This window comes from Nicotiana tabacum, chromosome 6 (assembly GCF_000715075.1).
Source record: "Nicotiana tabacum cultivar K326 chromosome 6, ASM71507v2, whole genome shotgun sequence".
Classification (NCBI taxonomy): Eukaryota; Viridiplantae; Streptophyta; class Magnoliopsida; order Solanales; family Solanaceae; genus Nicotiana; species Nicotiana tabacum.
In genome coordinates, this window is record NC_134085.1 from 171,188,857 (window position 1) to 171,211,469 (window position 22,613).

Here is a 22,613-nt window from a genome sequence, read left to right on the forward strand (position 1 = left end):
GCGGGCTCCTAACTGCTAACTTGAAATGTATTCCCTGCTCTTCAGGCGGGCTCCTGATTGTTGAACTTGAATGTATTACCTGCTCTCCAGGTGGGCTCCTGATTGCTGCGCTTGAAAGTATTCCCTGCTCTCCAGGCGTGCTCCTGACTTCAATGAAACAGATAAAACAAAGAAAACTTTCTGCCCCCGTTTGGAGGTTGGGCACATATGTGAGTGTTAAACTGAATCATATTACCAAATATTACTAAGAATTCGAAAGCTAGGTCCCATTATCCAGGGGGGTCCTGACAATTCTTACCTAAACGACAATTTTAAATCTAAGTTATATCTTCTAAAGGTGTGACTTCCGCTAAATCTTGTTATCTAAGAGGGTCTTAAAGCTATCCCATTATCCAGGAGGGTCCTGAAAACTCCTAATTACATCCTATCTTAGACATGCAAACTTTGAAACCAACTTATATTCCCTGTGGTATATTCATGCTACTTATGATTGTTTTGATTTTTTTTTCAAAACTAGGTCCCATTTTACATGAGGGTCCTGAAAATTTCTGACTAAATTGGGAAAAGGCAGAAAAAGATGGCATTTTTGCTTGGGGAAAATGTTGAGGAAACAGAAAATCATAATCATTAACCTGGGAAAGAAGAGAAGTCAGAATCTTCGTTCTCATGGGGTAATGTCCAAAGTGTATCTCAAACATACAAACTTTAAAGTTCCACTTATAATCTTCTAGGGTGCACTCATGCCAAATTCCGCTACTCATGATTATTTTGAATTTTAAACTAAGTCCTATTTTCCAGGAGGGTCCTGAGAATTTCCGCGATCAATTCTGCCTGGTACTTACTCTTCTTACGGATGAATTCACAAAACAAATGCCATTTTTGCCCCTGTTTCAAATCAAAGAAAATTTCGTCAGTTTAAAATGTGGTGGTTCATCATGGCATTCTTGCTGGAGGTGGTTTTCTCTTTGCCATTCTTTGCTTCATCCAACTGCCTTGAACTGATCGAAAAAGATTGTTTTCACCTTCTGACTGATCCTTAACTGCAAGATCCCCAACTGCTATTTTCCCCTACTGACCTTTCTGCCTGAAACCGTACATCTCCCACGACATTACTGAACCATTCCATAGTTTTAACTTTTGCTTACGCCATAGTCCCATTTTTCATCATATCATCTTTGGCATGTTCTAGCTGCATTTTGCTTTGTGCAATTCCGAAACTGGTAGTAAGCTTTGAAATTCCTTCTTACAAGGCTAAACTTGGTAGAGATTTAGAGAAGTAAAGTTAACAGAAATGAAATGCAAGGATTTTGAGAATAAAGAAAAGAATCCAAATTTGGATGACTATTGGAGACAGGAAAAGGGACTTATCTGAGCGGAATCACCGGCACCAATGATCATGGTATGCATTTGGATTAATCAGCCCAGTTTATTTAAGCAATCTCCTTTCCAATTGTTTTACTTTGTTCTCCAAGATTTCCACAACCCAATTTTACTTTCTGCCAACTTACGGACCTCGTTCAACTTGCAGTGTCCTGAAGGGTTTTCACCGACAAACCTCTCTCATTTGTTAATTCCTAAATTACTTGTCGCTTGATGGTGCCCGTGAAGGTTTTCACCAATAAGACTCTCTCATTTTTATTTTCTCTCAGCTTTTCTCGCCTCATGGTGCCCATGAGGGTTTTCACTAATAAGAGTCTCTCATTTTTTGATTTTTCTTACTTAAACTAGAGTGTTGCCCCTGATATGAATTCTTTGTACATTGCTCAACTTGGCATCTCTCAGAAACTGATCGGAAGGTCTTTCTTTGGACCGTAATGTGGGCTTTTGGATGGGGTTAGAAAGAAAGGGTATCAAAGGCTCAAAGCAATTTCGACACGGGTTTAAAATTACAACTCTTGGAATCACATTTCTTATTACAAGTACAACTTCTGCCCCAGTTTCTTGCTTGGGGATCTTTAGATATTTTATTTTACTATGACCGAGCCGTGAGGCTGCCTACGTATCCTTTAACAGGAATCAGGTCAAACGTAGTTCACACCTAAATTTCCTTGTTGTTATACTTTCTCTTTTCACTTCTTTTTTTTTATTGATTCCAAAAAGGGGTATGAAAGAAACAAATAAGGGTCAAAAAAGGGGGGAACGAAGGCTGAAGTGTTTAGATAGCAGAACAAATTGTCTTCGTCATTCCAATCTTTGAAATAATGCCAAATACAAACAATCAACAGTTATAACAAAAGAAATCATACATAATATCTTTTTACTGCCTCAGAATTGATAGCCATGTCTATGCATTTTCCTTCGATATCCGTTAAACATAAAGCACCATTGGACAATACTCTGGTCACAACGAATGACCCTTGCCAATTTAGGGCGAACTTGCCTTTCGCTTCAACCTGGTGTGGAAGGATACGTTTCAGCACCTGCTGGCCCACTTCAAACTTCATGGGACGTACCTTTTTGTTGTATGCTCTTGCCATTCCCTTTTGATACAACTGGCCATGACACACTGCTGCTAATCTTTTTTCATCAATCAAATTCAACTGCTCCAAACGGGTCTTGACTTACTCATTATCATCGATTTCAGCCTCAGCGATAATTCTAAGGGACGGGATTTCAACTTCCGCAGGTATTACTGCTTCAGTTCCATATACCAACAAATAAGGAGTCGCACCTACTGAAGTACGGACAGTAGTGCGATAGCCCAACAACGCAAACGGTAATTTTTCTTGCCATTGCCTGGAACTTTCTACCATTTTCCGAAGTATCTTCTTTATGTTTTTGTTGGCGGCCTCAACTGCTCCATTCGCCTTGGGACGATATGGGGTAGAATTGCGATGTGTAATCTTAAACTGTTGCCATACCTCTTCCATCAATTTGCTGTTAAGATTAGCACCATTATCCGTGATGATCACCTTTGGGATGTCGAATCGACAGATGATATTTGAGTGGACAAAATCGACCACTGCTTTCTTGGTCACTGATTTGATAGTTTTGGCCTTAACCCACTTGGTGAAATAATCAATGGCTATCAGAATGAATCTGTGCCCGTTGGATGCTGTTGGATCAATTAGTCCAATGATATCCATGCCCCAAGCTACGAAGGGCCATGGTGCCGACATCGTGTGCAATTCCGATGGTGGAGAATGAATCAAATCTCACTGTATCTGGCATTGATGACATTTGTGCACAAAACTGATACAATCTCGCTCCATGGTGAGCCAATAATAACCTGCTCGGAGAATTTTCTTTGCCAGCACATACCCGCTCATATGTGGTCCACAAACTCCTGAATGTGCTTCGGACATGACAGCCGTAGCTTGTCTAGCATCTATGCATTTAACAATCCAAGGTCTAGTGTTCTTTTAAACAAAACTCCTCCACTTAAGAAGAATCCACTTTCCAGCCGTCGAATTGTTCTCTTCTAATCCCCCGTAGCTTGCACTGGATATATCCTCATTTTGATGTACTCCTGGATATCATGAAACCACGGTTCGCCATCAAGTTCTTCTTCAATCATGTTGCAGTAAGCATGCTGATCTCGTACTTGAATATGCAGAGGATCGACATAAGCTTTGTCCGGATGGTGCAACATTGATGCCAGGGTAGCCAAAGCATCGGCGACCTCATTATGGACCCTCGGAATATGCCTGAACTCCACTGATCGAAACCGTTGACAAAGATCATGTAAACATTGTCGGTACGGTATGAGCTTCAAATCTCGTGTTTCCCATTCTCCTTGAATTTGGTGTACTAGAAGATCCGAGTCTCCCAAGACCAAGACTTCCTGGACATCCATGTCTGCAGCTAGCCTTAAACCCAAAATGCATGCTTCGTACTCATCCATATTGTTGGTACAATAGAAAAGAAGTTGAGCTGTAACAGGATAGTGATGCCCTACTTAAAATATAAGCATAGCTCCTATCCCCACTTCTTTCATGTTAGCAGCCCCATCAAAGAAAAGTTTCTAACCTGGTTTTTTGGCCTGTTTTAGTTCATCGACATGCATCACTTCTTCATCGGGAAAATAAGTTCTCAATGGCTCGTAATCTTCATCGACCGGGTTTTTGGCCAAATGATCAGCCAATTCTTGGGCTTTCATCGCGGTCTGAGTCACATAGATGATGTCAAACTCTGTGAGCAATATCTGCCACTTTGCAAGTCTCCATATCGGTATAGGCTTCTGAAAGATATAGTTCAATGGATCCAAGCGCGAAATGAGGTAAGTAGTGTAGGATGACAAATAATGTTTCAATTTCTGTGCCACCCAAGTTAGGGCGCAACATGTCCTTTCCAAGTGAGTGTACTTAACCTCATAAGTCGTGAACTTCTTGCTAAGATAGTAGATGGCATGTTCTTTCCTGCCGGTGATGTCATGCTGCCTCAGTACACAACCAAATGAATTTTCCAAGACAGTTAAGTAAAGAATCAAAGGTCTCCTTGGTTCTGGCGGTACCAGTACAGGCGGGTTAGACAAGTATCCCTTTATCTCATTGAATGCTTCTTGACACTCATCAGTCCACTTGATTGCAGCATCCTTCTTCAGCAACTTGAAAATAGGCTCACAAGTTGTCGTGAGCTGAGCAATAAATCTGCTGATATAGTTTAACCTTCCTAACAGACTCATCACTTCAGTCTTGTTCCTCGGAGGGAGAAATTCTTGTATGGCTTTGATCTTCGATGGGTCCAACTCGATGCCTCGCCGACTGACTATGAATCCCAACAGTTTTCTGGATGGAACACCAAATGCACACTTGGCGGGGTTAAGCTTGAGGTTGTACATGCGAAGCCTCTGGAAGAATTTCCTCAAATCCTCGATGTGGTCGGCCTGATGCTTTGATTTTATGATCACATCATCTATGTATACCTCAATCTCCTTGTGTATAATATCGTGAAACACAGTAGTCATTGCCCTCATATAAGTTGCCCCAGCATTCTTCAAACCAAATGGCATTACCCGGTAGCAATAAGTTTCCCAGGGTGTGATGAATGCCGTCTTTTCTGCATCTTCTTCATCCATTAGAATATGATAATACCCGGCATAACAATCCATAAAAGATACAATCTCATGCTTGGCACAATTATCAATCAAAATGTGGATATGGGGTAGTGGGAAGTTATCTTTCGGACTTGCTTTGTTGAGATTGCGGTAATCGACGCATACTCTAATCTTGCCATCCTTCTTCGGTACAGGCACGACATTAGCCAACCAAACAGGATATCGAGTGACCCAAATAACCTATGCATCCAACTGCTTGGTAACTTCTTCTTTAATCTTCACACTCATATCAATTTTGAATTTCCTCAACTTTTGTTTGACGGGAGGGAATGCTGGATCAGTGGGCAATTTGTGGACCACTAAATCAGTGCTTAAACCCAGCATGTCATCATATAACCATGCAAAAACATCTTTGTATTCGATGAGTGTTTTGATTAACTCATCCCGAATTTTCGGCTCGAGGTGGACACTTATTTTAGTTTCTCGAACATTGTCTGTGTCCCCTAAATTGACGGCTTATGTGTCATTCAGGTTGGGTTTGGGTTTTTCTTCGAAGTGAATTAACTCCTTACTAATTTCTTTGAAGGCTTCATCCTCATCATCGTATTCTGATTCGTAATCACAATCTACTTCTTGAACTAACATTTCGGAATCAGATTGATTTTTAAGACTGGGCTGAGGATTCCTTATGCATACCACATCATTAGAACCAACGTAAAAAGAACTGTATAGAAAAGAAAGCAAAATAAAAAGGAAAACCATCAGGAATGATGAAGAAAGGGAAATTGTATTTTATTGAATGATAAAAGATAACAAGGTTTGCACACTCAAACAGACTAAAAAAAATGAAATCCGGATTACAACCCTGGAATAATCCGTACAAACTTAAAGGAAAATCAAAGCAAACTACCAAGACTCCTTCTGAGTAGGGAGAGGAGTAGCCTTCCAATTATTAAGCTTTGTTGTTGACCCGACAAATTTCACTTCCGTGTTGCTAGAACCTTCTCCAATTTCCACCATGTTCACACTGTAGAACAACTTCTCAAATCTTTCCATTAACTCCTTGTCTGGATCAATCACATAACTAGGAATTGTTGTCGCTGGGAGACTCCTCGTACCGGACTTGACAAATGATCTGGAAAGACGTGGGACCGGCTTTGGAAGGACCCATGTCCTCTGTTTCAATTTCCTGGCTCTTTTTATGTTTGTGGCTGTGGGCTTGAATCCCAGACCAAATGTTCCCAAGTTTTCAGGAAGAGACACGGGCTGTATGATGCCTTGCAGATCTGACCCCAAACCCTTTCCTGGTACAAAACCATTCTTCAGCATTTCATACGCTACCATGACTGATGCGGCGGTTATCTTCGGATTTGGGATACACTTCCCCTCTGGAACTTTCTCGACTGACATTGTGTCAGAAACTTGGTAGACCCGCGGTCCCTTGTCATCTTCCACCTCAATGAATGGCACAATGGTGTTGCTGTGAGCGCACAAATTATCTTTGCCGTGCACAACTATTTCCTGTCTGTCCCATTCAAACTTGACCATCTGATGGAGTGTTGATGGTACTGCTTTAGCGGCGTGGATCTATGGTCGTCCTAATAGCAAATTGTAGGAAACAGCTATATCCAGCACTTGGAATTCCATTGTGAATTCTACTGGACCTATAGTCAGCTCCAACATTATGTCCCCGACTGAGTCTTTGCCTCCGCCGTCAAATCCTCGCACACAGATACTATTCTTATGGATCCTCTCATCTTCTACTTTCGCTTGCTTAGAGTGGAGAGTGGACATATGTTCGCACTTGAACCATTGTCAACCAGTACCCGGGTAACCATGGAATCCTCGCATTTTACTGTCAGGTAAAGGGCTTGTGCTCAGTACCCTCTATGGGCAATTCATCATCGGAAAAAGTGACTCTGTTTACTTCAAAAATCTTGCTGGCTATCTTTTCCATATGGTTCACCGAGATCTTGTCGGGAACATGGGCCTCATTCAGGATTTTCATCAATGATCGGCGGTGCTCATCTGAATGGATTAACAATGAGAGCAATGAGATCTGAGCGGGCGTTTTCCTCAACTGCTCTACAACAGAATAGTCATGCACTTTCATTTTCCTCAAAAATTCCTCTACCTCTTCTTTAGTTACAACTTTCTTCACCGGCGTTGGATCATCCTTAGTTCTTCTTAACTCCTCGGGAGTAAAACACATTCCTGAGCGAGTCAAACCTTGTGCTTCACAAACTTCTTCCTTGATTTCTTTTCCTTTGTAAATCACCGTCACCCGTTCATAATTCCAAGGAACAACTTTGTTGTTGATCACTGGAAGCTAAGTTACTGGTTTTATAATAACAGGCTTTGTTCGAGCCCCAGGACCACAACATTTTCACTTGCAATCCCTGGTACTACCACTTTAGCTTTCTCGAGTTTCACTGCAACAATGCTTGACAACCCTTTCTCGGTACCACAACTGGCTTATTATCTACTCCTTTCAACTGGACCATTGATTTCTCATTAGTTACCTTTTACTTTGAGCTGGTTTCACTGGAACGGACCATCATTACCGTCTGTGAGGGCTTCTTGGGATCCCCTCCTTTGTGTATCAACTCAATCATATGGGTCTCATGGTGAGCTGGCAGTGGGTTCTGATTGATATTTGGTGCTTCTGGGGCCTGAACCTCGATCCGATGAGTATTAATAAGCTCTTGCACAACTATTTTTAGTTTCCAACATTTCTCTGTATCATGCCCCGGGGCTCCTGAACAGTACTCACAACTCACCGAGTGGTCAAGATTTCTAGGAGGAGGATTTGGCATTTTAGGCTCAATTGGATTCAGCATGCCCAACTGCCTCAACCTGTGGAAAAGACTGGTATATGATTCCCCCAGTGGAGTGAAAGTCTTTTGCTTCTGTAACCTCTCAATCTTGAAGGCTTGGTTTGGTCGAAAACCCGTTCCGGGGGGATTTCTGTAGGCTCTTGGGGGTGGATATGTATTTTGTGGAGCTGGGTATGGATTTGGTGGAGCCGGCGCACGCTATTATGCGTGTGCCGGAGTTTGGGTATAGGTTTGTGCATGATGGACGGAAAAATGGGGATCTAGTGGTGGGTAGTAATGTTGTGGAGAGCTATATAGAGTGTGGGGGTAATTTTGGTGGTATGGTCGTGGTTGGCTATAGTAGGGTGACGGGCCTCTAGATACGAACCAGGCACCGGATTCAACAGTCGTGACATCTTCTTTCTTCTTCTTCCCTAGTACACCCCCAGTGCCGCTTTGAATGGCCTGAGTGGTTGCCTTGATCGCTGAATAACTCATGATTTTGTTGGACTTAATCTCCTCCTAGACCATGCATCCCATTTTTACAACCTCATTAAAAGACTTGCCAATTGCGGACACCAAATGACCAAAGTAAGTTGGCTCCAAAGCCTGCAAAAAGTAATCGACCATCTCGCTCTCTTTCATTGGGGGATCTACCCTTGCTGCTTGCTCCCTCTACCGGAAACCATATTCTCTAAAGATTTCACTGTGCTTCTTCTCTAGCTTAGTCAAAGATAGTCGGTCTGGAATGATCTCAAGATTATACTGAAAGTGACAAGCGAATGCTTGTGCCAGGTCATCCCATGTGTACCATCTTTCGTGATCTTGGCGGGTGTACCACTCCAATGCTGCTCAGCTCAAACTCTGACTGAAGTAAGCCATTAGCAATTCATCCTTTCCTCCGACTCCCCTCATCTTACTGCAAAAACCTCTCAAATTAGCCACCGGATCACCGTGTCCGTTGTACAAGTCAAATTTGGGCATTTTGAACCCTGCCGGTAGTTGTACATTTGGGAATAAACATAGGTCTTTGTAAGCCACACTTACCTAACCTCCTAGCCCTCTCATATCCCTGAAGGATTGTTCTATGCTTTTCATTTTTCTAAACATCTCTTCATATTCGGGATTTTTGGCTGGTCTTTCAGCTTCTCTCGGGAGATCAGAACGTGGATCATAGGGGTAGGTTTTGAGAACTTTGAAAGTGGGATCCAGGGAATAATACTGGTTGTCCTGAGCTTGGAACACAGGTTCACTCAGGGATTTATGGAGTGTAGCTGGTGGAGATGCCACAAAGACAGGGGTGATTGGTGGAAGAGGGTAAGGAATTGATTTTGGTGGTGGAGCTTGTAGCGTATGAGAAGTAGTGCCATGGTAGTGTTGATAAATGGGAAAACCTGGATCGGTGGTGGGGTGATCCTGAGGCAGAGCTAATGGTGGGGTAAAAGCCGGGTTGGCTGGATAAGACGGTGGTGATTGCCCTTGGGACCAGGCCTGCTACATTTCGGCCATCTGTTGCTTAAGCTTGAACATCTCCTCTTTCATTTTATTGACGTCCAACTCCTCTACCTCAACACTAGTGTCGACCTCCGGGATAGACATGATTTCTGGTATTGGTCCCTTTGATCTGGTTTGGTAATGATAATGTGCCAGTATCCTCTAAATAAACAAACTGCTTGAACTCTATGGAAAACAACAAACTTGTTAGTTCTTAGAGTTTAACACATATGTAATTACACGTTGGGATGCAATGCACCTAGGCAATTAACCATTTTCTATCATGCATTTGCTTCGGTTGCGTGCGTCATCCCGGTCTCTCATAATTGTGCCCCTTCTTTTAAGCTTCTTTTATTATATCCTTCTTTATTTCCCCTTTTTCTTTTTAGTGGTGGTCGAATCCCATAGAGATTGCCTACGTATCATATCCCCGCATGAATCGGACCGTGCGTAGTTCTATCGAAATAAGTGCGAAAAGCAAAGAGACAATTTTTTGGAAATTTTCGATTTTTCATTAATAAACATTCTATTACAAACTAGACGCTTTCGGAAAGGAAAATAACAGACTCGAAACCAAACCAAGTACAAACTTAAGAACTTCTGACAGACTCTGATGCGAAAGGAAAAACAGACTCTAACAGAAAACAGACTCTAAGGAAAAAGAAAATGCAGACTCGAACTACGAATACATTAAAGTTTTAAATTTGGGTGCCCGTGGGGTGTCATTCGGCCTTGCCGCGGGCTTAGTTGTAAGGCCCCTTTCCAGTTGTTCCAATTCATACATGATTTGCTTTACAAATATCATCACTACCGAGAAGAAAGTAGTGCGGGTAATATTTTCACACACCCAACATTTCCTGGTAATAGCATGAGCAATAGTCAAAATCTTGTCCCTGGTTCGGTCTTTCTCTAGGAGTAGGCGTTCTATCTGATCCCCTCTAGCCTTCAAAACCCGAGAATCATGCAGATGTTGTTTCTATAACTGTTGTATTTCATCTTCCATCAAGGCCATTAGATCATAGCAGTGTTCACTTTCGGTTTCAAAAGCCTTGGCTTGTTTAGCCGCCTCGCTCTCTAGGGTGGTCACCTTCCTTTTTAGACTGGCAATGGTCTTTTCATAATCCTTCCTCGTCTGCTGTAAGTACTGTGTGCGCTCTTTTGTTCTTTTTGCCCATTGTGCCTGGAGTTGTGCTATGGTACCCTCAGATTTCTTCAAATCATCCCGGCACTCACTGATTTCCTTTTTCAAACCTTTTATTAACCGCTCATCCGACCGACTCCTTTGTTGGTTGTCAGCATCTATCCTCATTTGTCGGATTTGGGCTTTCAGCGCCTCATTTTCTTGGGCCAATTTGTTCTTTTCTCCCTGATTGGCATCAACTTGCAGACTATTTTCAAATTCCAGGTCTCTAATCTGTTAGTTCAGCTTGCCTATTTCTGCCCTGTAACTCTCTTCTTTTGCTAACCAACCCCATTTCTCTTGTGAATCATTAGTAAACTGTTGGACATGGGCTCTTTTGGCGGGCCTTTGGAGAATCTGGAACCTTTTCCCAAACCATGCATTATACTTCGGGTCCACCTCACCTTTAGCCAGATCTCGGACCATAGTCTTAGGCTCGAGGCACCGGCATTCGTTCCACAATTTGCGAATTTTATCTTCCGGGAATGTGGCTCTCGGACTTAACTCAATGACGTGCTTGCTCAAGTCTTCATCTTTGGGGATGACTTGAAACCTTCCCAGTTGGCGTAGTACCCGATGGGGAGCATACGGTTGGATACTCCGAACACCCATTAAAAGAATATGACACTCTCCTGCTGACATATATAGCACCTCGGTAACGAGCAACCACCCAAATGGCCATTCAATTTGATCGGCAGTCAATGACCTCAGTCGTATGAGCCAAGCTTCGGTACCCTCAGGAAATGCAATACCCCTTACCTGTTTTCAAATTCTTCGATACAGCTTAACCCAGTCAGCCCATAGTTCATGTACCCCGCCCGGTGGCACAGATGTTCTTGTATCCATAACTGAAGTAATAAATTGCAATCTTGGAAAAATGTCCTCCCTTCCTGCAAACAGTCAATGCTCGGTAAATTTCTGACAAAATCAGGGGAACTATAGTGCTATCTGCCCTTTTAATTGCAATATCAACCATCCCCACGAGACCTGTCTTTTTTTTCTTATCTACTCGTGGACAAATCACGATTCCCAAGAATGCCGTTATGAACGCCAAGGTTCGTCTTGCTTCCCATTTACTTCTGTTCCCAGCATGGGTTAGTCCTAGATTTGGTTCTTCGAAACCCAAGGATTACCATAACGTTGATACAGGAACTGAAGAGTGCAACATCCTCCTGACAAATCATCATTCTGAACACTTCGGCTGATGTTTAGCAAATCCAAAAATTTGTGTGGAGATACCGGTCTTAGTGACAACAAATATTGACCCCTCATATTTCCATTCAGACCCGCATAACCCGCGACTTCCTCCAGCGTGGGCGTAAGCTCAAAACCCCTAAAGCGAAATACATTGCGGGTCGGGTCCCAAAATGGTATTAAGGCCTCGATGACATCCGACTTTGGCTTGACATTTAGTAGACCGACAAGACCTCACAAGATTTTAGCCACTATTTCTTTGTTGCCTTCTCCCAGATCATTCCACCACATGTGGAGCTGGAGGGGGACCTCATTAAGTATGGTGAAAGATTCATTTGCATTTGTGCTCATCCTACACATTTATTAAGGTGATTAAGAAAAAGGTAAATTTATTTGATTCAAAACAAAACTACTATTTTTTTTCCAAACTAAAATGAAAGACCCGGTTTTTCAAACACGACCTTTTAGCAATTCGGAGACGAAGATTTTAAGGCTGTGTGGATTAACCGATCGAAATCTTAAAAATGACCAAAGGTGGATATTTATGCAAAATCGGCCTTCCGACGTCCCTTTTGGGGACAATCGGCTATTTTTGACAAAAACGGCATCACCCGACTTATTTATGACGAAAATTAAAATTTGACATTTTTGGCTATTTTTGCAAAAGGAGAAATTGGACCCGATGAGGGTTGCCTACGTATCTCACATCCGGTGAGAATCAAACCTGCGTAGTTCGGGCAGAGAAACTAGCTATTTTTGAAAACAAGATTCTTTTTCCTTTGTTCCTTTTATAACAAACAAACAAACTATTTTTCTTCTCCATTTTTGAAAACAAGACAAACTAAAATAAAAGACTCTTTTTCACACATTTTTGCTTTTTGAGTAAAACAAACAATTTTAAAAAAATAAAATATTTTCTTTTTATTTTCTCAAAATTTCGGTAGAGTTTCGACAGTATTTGGGAATTGGTTTTATTCTAAAAATAGGTAATTAACTCTCTACACTGTTATTTCCTCTCTTTCCTTTTTCTTTTTCTCAAATTTCTGATATTTCCGAGATTCAGAAGCCGGTCAGCATGCAAGTCCGAACAAATAAATGCACAGAAAACAAGTAGGATGCATCAGGATGGTCTTTTTCATTTCAGGTTGCTTGTCCTAGACGGACCCAACCCCTGTGTTGAGTCCCCTAAGTCAAATGCACATGATGCAAATAAGCATTCCTACTAGGGATCCTACATGAAGTTGAGTTATTCTAGGTTCAGAACCTGGGTTTTTGTTCTAGACCTGGCTTACCCGAGCGGACAGCTCGGGTCGAGGGGGGGCAGTGTACCGGGAATACAGAAGCTTCGCCGACTTTGCAACTTGTCCGAACCTTGTTCTAAATTTGGGATATGACTCTAACAGGAAAGAAGTCACATGAAGTGCACACTTCTTCATGATTTAGAAAACTCAAAGAGAAGAGGGATTTCACAACAGTTTATATACAGTTCACGGAATATCAAAGCGGTAAAAGCAATCAATTAGCACATTAGGCCCAAATCATGTAACAAAATCAGATAATGGATAAAGCCAACTATAACAATTATTCTAAGCTCGAATTCTTGAACCCTGAACCAGAGATTCTGGGTTCTGTCCCCAGCAGAGTCGCCAGAGCTGTCACACCTCCTTTTTCACCTACACCTCGGAAAAGGGTATATGTAAAGGGAGTTTTTCTAATTAAAGGACAATCGAAAAAGGATTTATTTTAAGAAATTCAGAGTCACCACTTGGGAGATTTATGGTGTCCCAAGTCACCGATTGAATCCCGAATCGAGGAAAATATGACTCTGTTTAACAGTGTGCGAACAAGAAATCCGAGTAAGGAATTCTGTTAACCCAGGAGAAGGTGTTAGGCATTCCCGGATTCAGTGGTTCTAGCACGGTTGCTCAACTGTCATATTCAGCTTATTTATCTGATTTTAATACAGGTTGAACCTATGTGCCAATTTTAGCTTTCAACCACTTTTATTCAATTATTTTTAGAGAAAATTGAACGTCTTTTAAAACGTGTCTTTGGATTGCGTCACATGAAATGCACCCGCAATCCTGAACACATTTTATTCAACGTTTTTGGGATTTGATTTGGGTCACATGAAATGCACACCCGAGTTTAAGAAGGTAAATTATTAAAAGCTCACCTAAAGTGACTAATGCGTTATTATCTTTGGGGAGTGTTGTGAAATTCGCTAAACGGCCCATCTCAAATTCTAAGTATTTTATTATAGACATTTAAGAGGACCCCGTAATTTATGCATTTTTTGTTTAGCAGGGCTCGCCTCATTTATTATTTAAAGGCCAACCTAAAACAAACTACAATTTTCTACTTAGTTTGTCTCTAATAATAACAGAAAAAGCTCTAATTAATTAGTATTGTTCAAGAACTAATATACTTACGTCCTTGACTTTTATTCAAAATTTCAGTAATTCCCTTGGGCTTCAAGCTCAGCCCAGTAAGAATAAGACACAGTCAAAACTCAAGTTGGACTTCAGACAGACTTTATTCAGGCCCACCCTTGACATTCCGACTTATTAACTTGCAAATGATGGAGCTATTTCACATTTATTCAAATCAACACTTGACATACTCATATGCTCATCTCAATAAAATTCAAAACAGCTAGACGTCTAAACCGACTGGATTGGATTTATATTCTAAAATTCAGATTTTTCTTATCTATTTACCTACTAGTGAACTTCTGGATATTACTAAAGGCAAAACAAACTGGGAAACATGAATTGAATTTTAACAAAAATAGTCATGAATATAAACCTCAGATGAGCAGGCTAAGCAACTTAATTACGAGATTTTACTTACACTAACACGAACATGTTAATAGCCTAACTTCACACTTTATTCACATCTAATCATCATACAGCTAAACTAAACTACTTAATGAAACGCAGATGTTGATATGAGTAACTAATCTACTGATCTTAGCTATTGCAATACAAAGTTGTTTGAGACGACTCTTCAGCTTGAAATTAAAATTAATGTCGATATCATACACTGATCTCAAAATCAATTGCAACACCCAAACTATTTCTGATTTTTTTTATTTTTTAAAACAAAACCGTTAAACTAAAGCAAGTTCTAAGCTATACTAAGGCTACAAGTGGATAACCACAAATTAACAGTCCCAAACAGTCCAATTAAGTACAAATTACGCAGTCCGAGTTTCATGTGAATATAAATCCAATTAGACTACACTACACAGTTACATATCATTAATATCTACTTAACTACAGATGTATAGTCGTCCAAACATGCATTATCCAGTAAACAAATGTCTGAGTACTTTCATTTTATATTCATCTCAAAGCTACATCGATTTGAGTTCAAGTGTGCACTTGGAAATGAAAGAAGGAAGAAGAAAAATGAGGTATCAGCAGTAACCAACAACAGCAGTAATATTCAACACCTGAAAATGAACCAACAGACTAATTTTGAAACCAAGGGATGTGATACGATAGTCAAACCCTAATTTCAATCTTAGTGAATCAGCAGACCTCAAACCCGACTCGACTTAAACCCTTTTTATTATCAGCTAACCAGGAATTGCTTCCATACTAGAAGAAAACTTCAGAAAATACCAAATGACTCAATGAAACAGTGTATTTTTCTGAAATTCTGCAATCATTTTTGATTTTTTTTTTCTGTATCTATTTCTGTGTATCTCTCTTCCTATATCTCTCTTAGAATCCCTTCCAAGTTTTCTTAGCTCTCTGCCCCTGTATATCCAGTGTATCCAGAGTGTATATCGAGTGTATACCGCTCTCTCCGCCCCCTTTTCCTCACCGAATTTTCTAGCCTTCTACCCTCTTTGAATGTTCTCCCTCTCTCAGAATCTCTTCCAAGTTTTCTTAGCTCTCTGCCCCTGTATATTCAGTGTATCCAGAGTGTATATTAAGTGTATACCGCTCTCTCCGCCCCCCTCTTTTTTTTTCCTCTCCGAATTTCCTAGGCTTCTACACTCTTTGAATGTTCTCCCTCTCTCAGAATCTCTTCCAAGTTTTCTTAGCTCTTTGCCCCTGTATATCCAGTGTATATTGAGTGTATACCGCTCTCTCCGCCCCCCTCTTTTTTTCCCTCTCTAATATGATTTTCAGCTCCCTTAAATGGGCATTCAATTAGTGCATTTTCCACTACCAATTCAAATTTTTATTTCTTTAATCATCCACTTAATTGTCCACTCAATTAGTGCTTTTAGTTAATTTGATAATGCAAATACTACCCTACCACTATTAGAAGCTTCTCAATTAGTAAATTGGCCCAACCAGATTTTCTTCTTCTTATTCTTAATGGGTTTGGCTGAATTTTGGTTTTGGGCCTGGCTAAATTGGCCCAACCAGATTTTCCTCTTCTTATTCTCTTTTCCTTTTCAATTTTCTTTTCCTTTTTCTTTTCAACAATTAAAACTAAAATCCTAATTAATTATAAAACACCAAATTAACTTAAAAATACTAATTAATTCTAACTAATAATTATCACAAATAATTAAATGCCAAATTAAAAGAAAATCACACAATTTGACTAAAATTACAAAAATATGTTATATTTTTTTTTGAATTTTCATTTTTATAAAACATCTAATTATTAATTAATTCCAAAAAATGTAAAAATCAAATCTCAAATGAAAATGCTATATTTTTGTATTTTTAATGCATTAAAAAAATTAAACATGCACACGAATATATGCGAACAATCAGGGAAATCACACAATAATTCCTAAAAATAACCCATAATTAAAGAAAAGACCTAATTTTGGAAATTCTTTTGGAGTAATTCGTATGAGGCAAAAAATCACGTGCTCACAGCCGTCACTTAATCTTCCTGAGTCTTAACTCATATCACAACGTGGAATCTATTTCACTTCCTAACTAGGCAACATGAAAAGATCCTTCAGCGCACCCACAACTCGGGGCTATACATCAAATCACGTTGGAAATCAAGAACCAAATAGTTCTTGCTACCCCCAAGCAGACCCTTCGCGTCTCATTCAATTCATATGAACACACCTCGCAGTCACATCACACTAATCACGTAACTATCCAGCCATCACTTCCCCTAATAGGGACACTATTGGACATACAATTCCAAAAGCATGTGCTAGCACAATCAACGCCTCAGTGCTCAACCTATAAGCAAAACTCGGCCTCAAGTCCTCTAGACTGGCCCAACATCAACACACAGAAATCACATCTTGCCCCTCGATTAGGGAATCACAAGCCGTCTATGCATAGCCGATACCGAGCGCTCATGCGTGCATACGAACGTGTGGAAGGAATTCAAAGAGTTACATTTCAAGCTGAATCAAGGACGCACGATAAGAATTCAAGAATGTGAAGTTTTTCCTAAAGGTTCTACAACCTCCCGAGGATAAGTACAGACTTCTCCATACCGATCCACGAGACTCTACTAAACCTGCTCATGACTCGTGAGACCTATGTAACCTAGGCTCTGATACCAACTTGTCACGACCCTAAAACCAACCCAGTATGATGGCGCCTATCGTGAAACTAGGCTAGCCGACACAATTCCTGAATTTAACCATTTTTCAATAAAAGTCATTTTAAAGCCTTTAATTAATCAAATATCTCATAATGTAAGTTTAAATAAGCATTGTGAAATAAATACACAAGCACGACATTAGGGAGTCACAAGTCACGATCATCTACTAAGTTCTGAATACAACGAAGAGTTTGAAAATAGACTAAAAACAATCTAAGGAAGACAAGAGGGAGAAGAGCAGGGCTGCGAACGTCGGGCAGCTACCTTGCTAACTCTGATGACTCTGCCATTGAGCAATCAACACCCACTACCACGTTCAGAAATTCCTAAATCAGCACACAAGGTGCAGGGGTTAATGTGAGTATGCCAACTCAGTAAATAATAAAAGTAAATGAAAGTTGAGCACTAAGAAAACATGTAAACCACGTCATAACGCGACAACACATGCAGTACATTTCCAAAGAAGTATAGAAGTCATTTACTTCGTAAATAAAGCTCAGTTTCAGTAAAACCTTTTAAAACAACTTTCAATATTTTCAAATGAGTGATAAAACAGTGAGTAAAAATGATATAGAAACGTAAACAACGCATCGGGTAAAACATGAACCATAAACCGCCCATTGGGCAAAATATCAACAGAACCAGCCCCTCGGGCTACCTCACAATCACTCGTAATCAGCACATCGGGCATAACATGAATCACAAACTGCCCCTCGGGCAAAACATGGATCAAGTATAGCCCATGGGGCAACAACATAAAAAAACAACAGCCCCTCGGGCTACATCATGTCACTCATACTGGGTACCTGCGTTCACTGGGGGTGTGCAAACTCCAGAGGGGCTCCTACAGGCCAAACGCTATAACAAGCCATCTCGTGGCATAATCAAATTGGCCCTCGGCCTCATAACAAGCCACCTCGTGGCATAACAAATCAGGCCCTTGGCCTCAAACTCATGAATCGGTATAACACCGCTACGACGCACAACCTGATCCCATAATATCCTCACAACACATGCCCTCGGCCTCACAAAGTCAGAAATCTCTCAAGCCACTCAGGAAATAGTAAACACATGATGCTCAGTCCAAAATATCATTTAAAATATCAAAATGAGTGAATATGGCTGAGTTATGAAAATAGTAGAATACAACATGACTGAGTACAAATATGAAGTCAAAACAGTGAGGAATAGTAGTAAAAATTCCCTAAGGGTCCAAAACAGTTAGCACGAGGCCCAAATATGGCATTCAGTCCAAAACATGATAATACTTTCCAAAACACAATGATATCAAACAGTTTTCAATCAAATACGCGACTTAAGAATCATACGGGACGGACTAAGTCACAATACCCAATAGTGCACGACCCCACGCTTGTCATTTAGGGTGCGAGTCAGCTCAAAGTAGCACACCAATATGAAATCCGGGATTTCATATCCTCAGGACAACATTTACAATCATTACTTACCTCAATCCGGTCCAACTCTAACCCGCGATGCCTTTGCCTCTCGACTCGGCCTCCGAATTGTAACACCCCGCAATATTATGATGATGTTACATCTTGCAGTATTACATTACGATGATGTTATGCTTCGCCATATTAAGTTACAACAATGTTGCACCCTGCAGTATTATATTACAGTGATGTTACGCTTCACAATATTAAGTTACGACGATATTGCACCCTATAGTATTGTACGTTGAATTTGTCATAAGGTAATTGACATCAGTTCAAGTAAAAGATTATTTGGATAAAATAAAGATTATGCTATTTCAAGCAAGTGATGAACAAATTCGTAAAGGTGAGAGGGAAAGCAAGTCAAGAAAAATGAATTTTTGTCCAAGTTTGACATGTTAGATAAAATACCCGATATTTATGGACTAGTGCCATACAAGGTGGCACATGACCATGGTAGTAAGTTGTATTTAAAGTGAGTAGTATTTTAAGTAATTTGAGATAATTCTTAATTACATGGAAAATTGGGTAATTATGGATTTTTAGGGGGAGATTAATTATGTAACTAAGCTAATTGAGTAAATTAAAACATTTTGGATAAGAAGTTAAATCTCCCAATGTGGCAGCACGTCAAAGTCCATTTGATGATTGTTATATTTGTGTTATAAGGTGGCAAATGAAGAAAGAATGATGGATTAGTCACCACATAAGTGGGACCCACACCCAAGGACTTAAAAAGACTACCTAAAATCATTTTAAACCTCTACAATCACAAGGAAAGCTTCAGCAAAGTTCTTGGATTTTGAATAACAAAAACAACATTTTCATTCTAAAAAATAAACTACATCAGATTCCTACAAAATTCCTTACCAAAACTCTACAATGAGATTCTAAAACATTACCTTAACAACGTGATTCTTTCAAGCAATTCTTACAAGATTTCAACCAAACTTCTTGCAACCAAACAATTCCAACGAGAATTGTTAGAGCCGTAGCAACGTAAAATTTTGCGATTCTAAAGGAGTACGGTGCAACCTTTTTCAAGAATATTATACGGATTTTCCCCTACCCCAGGTATGTTAAGGCTATCCCTTTTTTTTTGGCATGATCTATACGACATAAACGAAACGAGCAAATGCACAAATTCCATAAATGATTCTATTCATAGAAGTATTAGAGATATCTATGTTCTTGAATTTCCATGTGTCATAATATTCTATCATCTCTTCATGGGTCTCAGAAGAATACGAAAGTTGAAAAGAGTTTACTTTACGATATTACTCAAAGACAAAATGGTCTTATGACATTCTGAAAGATTTTATTAATGTATTTTTCATGCATTGCATTCATGTACATTGACCCATGACCAGATGGAATTATATACGCATATATATATATATATATACATACATATATGTATATATATATACATACGCATATATATATGTATATATATATATACATACATATATATATATATATATATATATATATATATGTATATATATATATATATATATATATATATATATATATATATATATATATATATATGTATATGTATATGTATATAGGATATGGGAAAGGTTATGACATTATATTCGCACCACCACCTAATCAGCTGGTACACGTTGATAAATTTGCCCACAGTGGCCGAGATGATATGATGGGACGCCCTCAGAGGCTGATGATATTATGAAACATGTACCTATGCATGACATGACAATCATACGCATATGCATGGCACTATAATTATTTCATGATTTACAAAGTTATCCAGACTTACAAGTGGAGTCCTTTACTCTATATTTCCTTCATGTCTATTATGTACTTATTTATATGCCTTACATACTCAGTACATTATTCGTACTGACATCCCTTTTGCCTAGGGACGTTGCGTTTCATGCCCGCAGGTCCCGATAGACAGGTCGAGAGACCTCCTAGTAGGCCATCAGCTCAGCGAAAGATGTTGGTGCGCTCCATTTGCTTCGGAGTTTCTTGTTTGGTTAGTATGAGTTAGATGCGTATTGTTTGGTATGGTGAGACTCTGTCCCGACCTTTATGGAAATTATGTATTCTTAGAGGCTTGTAGACAGATGTCATGTACGCAAAAGATCGTATGGCCTTGTCAGCCTATGCTCAGTGTTCAAGTGGTTATTTTTGTCTTAGAGGCCCATATGTTTTATGTATAAGTTGGCATTACCTGTTGTATTCTACCTATTTCACGGCAGCCTCTCTGGCTCAATTATTTATGATATTATGACATGCAAAGATACATTATGTTGGTACTCGGTTGAGTAAGGTACCGGGTGTCCGTCGCGGCCCATCGGTTTGGGTCGTGACAAAAGTGGTATCAGAGCAGTTTTGTCCTAGAGAGTCTACAAGCCGTGTCTAGTAGAGTCTTGTTTATGGGTCTGTCGTGCACCACACTTATAAGCAGGAGGCTACAGGGCATTTAGGACTGTCACTCTTTCTTGTTACTCTAGATCGTGCGGTAGAGCTCACTTAAAAGAATTCAAATTCCAAAATTCTATTTTATTTGCAATAAGACGATACCTATATCCGGAAAAAAGGTTGGAAAGAGAGATAGTTGTGGAAGAGCTGAGTCAGAGGAATTGGATTTTTGTATGATGCCTACAATAAGTAAATGTGAGGTCTTTGGTAGATCATGGGTGTACTGAAAGGTGTAAGCTTCCTGATAAGAAGCCTTAAGGCAAGAATACCTATCCACTTTAATGGTGAAAGACCATGAGAGATTCAGAAGATAAATACAAGTTTCAACAAGCAAAAGAAGCAAGATGAAGAAGAGTATGAGGCGCCCGATTAATGAAGGTTAACAGTGTTTATAATTCAGGCAGAGGAATATAAGCTTTTTGCGTTATATTCAACAGTAACAGAGGTATGTATAATTAGTCATACCCATCTCAATTATTCCCTATGGGGGCTAACAGGTGTAGTTTAAGAAAAGGATGGAACATCAAGATCCGACTGGGGTTAGAGTAACCCAAAATGGTGAATGGATTGTTTGTGTTAGTTGACATTTCCGAAGGGTATTACAAATGTGCCAATAGATCTTCTTGTGAGACACCCAGATGGTGCACTCTAGAATATTATGATTAGATGTGAATACTAGCATGAAAAAAATCAGAAGATAGGCATTGAAAGCCTGGATGGTATAAATATTACTTTAGTATGACTCTCGTCGCTAGTAGAGCAAGGACGTTGAGCAAACCGAAGAGCCAATGAATGAAGCAAGGAGAGCTAAAAGTGAAAGAATGTCGTGTTGAAGTTTTCACAAGAAAAGGAATATGCAGATATATTAGCATAAGAGAAATAAGGAAGCATTATGAAAAAGGTGTGATACATGGATAACGACGGTAGGAAAAAAAGAAAGAAGAAATGACAGTATTACAGAGTCTAGTCAAGTGAATGAAGAGACAAGATGTGACAGGCCGTACGACAACAAAAGAGTATGGGCCGTGATGTCATATCCTCATTTTAAGAAGTAAGTTCGTGACTCTAACGTGATTATCAATAGGAAAAGCTAGACCCCAGAATAATAGAGATCAATACGGGTTGGGGAACAAGGTAAAGTAAACATGAATTAGGGATTTAGTGATTGATAATGGTCGACATCATGAGAATTTCAGATTTCGTGCCGGCAATAATAGAATGGACAACAAAAGAAGATTCATGAGAAATTCAAAGAATGGTCATTCAGGAAGACGCTTCCCTAAAGCAAGCAATGTGAGCAAAGTTAAGCTTAATCAACTGTATGTGCTAGTTACACTAAAAGTCACCATCGCGAGTGAGGAATTTTGTTATCCTTGGTACAAAAAGATTAACTCACGTGAGTAAGGATCATCGATGATGTGAAAGGACGCCAAAGATGAAGAGGAAAAACATCTATAGGCAGGTTTTCATAGCTCCAA